This window comes from Delphinapterus leucas, chromosome 20 (assembly GCF_059928025.1).
Source record: "Delphinapterus leucas isolate spDelLeu-1000000601 "Yukka" chromosome 20, BTC_Dleu_Yukka2, whole genome shotgun sequence".
Classification (NCBI taxonomy): domain Eukaryota; kingdom Metazoa; phylum Chordata; class Mammalia; order Artiodactyla; family Monodontidae; genus Delphinapterus; species Delphinapterus leucas.
In genome coordinates, this window is record NC_143148.1 from 12,880,378 (window position 1) to 12,882,318 (window position 1,941).

The 1,941-nt window shown below is 37.4% G+C and overlaps 1 protein-coding gene across 1 annotated transcript in view; it reads left to right on the forward strand.

Moving 5' to 3' along the window:
* Positions 1-1,941, forward strand: part of FCGBP (Fc gamma binding protein) — a 143,083-nt gene that overhangs the window by 64,578 nt on the left and 76,564 nt on the right. The window lies entirely within an intron of this gene.

Sequence of the window (1,941 nt, forward strand, 5' to 3'; positions counted from 1 at the left end):
CAATCTTTGGCTATTACAAGTAAAGTTGTTATGAACATTTATATACAAGTTGGATGTGTGCTTTTATTTCTTTTGGGTAAATACCTAGGGGTGGATTGGCTAGGTCATATGGTAGGTGTACGTTTAACTTTTTAAGAAGCTGCCAAACTGATTCCCAAAGTGGTTGTACCATTTTACATTCCCATTAGCAGTGTGAGAGTTCTCATTGCTCCACATCCTCACCAAATACTCCCTGACTTTTGAATCAGTCTTTTCAATTTTAGACATTCTAACAGGTATAGTTTACATCTGAATTTACCTAGTGACTAACAGTGTTGAGCCATTTTTTTTCTTACCATCCATACATCTTCTTTGGTGGAGTGCTTCTTCAAATCGTTTGCCCATTTTTTTTTTTTTTTTTTTTTGCGGTACGCGGCTCCCTCTCACTGTTGTGGCCTCTCCCGTTGCGGAGCACAGGCTCCAGACGCGCAGGCCCAGTGGCCATGGCTCACGGGCCCAGCCGCTCCGCGGCATGTGGGATCTTTCCGGACCGGGGCACGAACCCGTGTTCCCTGCATCGGCAGGCGGACTCTCAACCACTGCGCCACCAGGGAAGCCCGATGTTCTTGATTTTTAAATCCACTTTATCAAATTTTTAATGGATCATGCTCTCAGTTTGCCTAAAAAATCTTTGCCTAATGGAAATTCACAAAGATTTTTCCTCTATGTTTTCTTCTAAAAGTTTTGTAGTTTCATATTTTACATTAAGATCTGTGATTCATTTTGAGTTGTTTTTTGTATATGGTGCAAAGTGTTGATCAAAGTTTATGTTTTTGCATATAGATACCGAGTTGTTCCAGCACCATTTGTTGAAAAAACTCTTCCCAGTGAATTACCTTGAAACTTTGTCAAAATTCAATTGACTATGCATGTGTGGATCTCTCTGCGGACTGTTTTTACTCCTGATCTATTTTTCTATCTTGACACCAATACCACATTGTTTTAAGCTTTATACTATAGCTTTATAAATCTTAAAGTTCAGTAGTGGAAGTCTTCCAACTTTATCCTTATTTTTCAAAGTTATTTTCTTTATTCTACATACATAGCATTTCTATAAGAATTTTGGAATCTGCTTTTCAATTTTTGTAAAAAATTCTTACAGGATTAGATTTGGGAATGTATTGGATCTATAGACTAATTTGGAGAAAACTGACATCTTAGCATTATATTTTCCAATCTATGAGCTCAGTATATTTCTCCACTTATTTAGGTATACCTTAATTTCTCCCAGCACTGTTTTTTAGTTTTTAGTGTACAGATCTTATACATGTTTGGTCAGAATTATCCCTATGTATTTCATATACTTAATGATCTTACAAATGGTATTTAAATTTTTTTTTATTTTTAATTTTTGGTTCCTAGTATATGGAAATATGATTTACTTTTGCACATTATCCTGTGACCTTGTCAAAATCACTTACTAGTTTTAAGAGTATTTATGTAGATTTCTTGGGATCATCTACACATCATGCCATCAATGAATAGAGATTGTTTTCTTTCCTTTTTCTTATAAATTTATTTTTATTTTATTTTTATTTATTTTTGGCTGTGTTGGGTCTTCGTTGCTGTGCTCAGGCCTTCTCTAGTTGCAGTGAGCGGGGGGCTACTCTTCGTTGTGGGTGGGCTTCTCATTACAGTGGCTTCTCTTGTGGAGCACAGGCTCTAGGTGTGCGGGCTTCAGTAATTGTGGCTCACAGGCTCTAGAGCGCAGGCTCAGTAGTTGTGGGACATGGGCTTAGTCGCTCCACGGCATGTGGGATCTTCCCGGACCAGGGCTGGAACCCTGTGTCCCCTGCATTGGCAGGCGGATTCTTTTTTTTTTTTTTAATCATTACAATCGCTTTATTTTTTATTATATTAAATACAACATTTGCAGTATTAAATGCATTTTTTCCTCCTCAG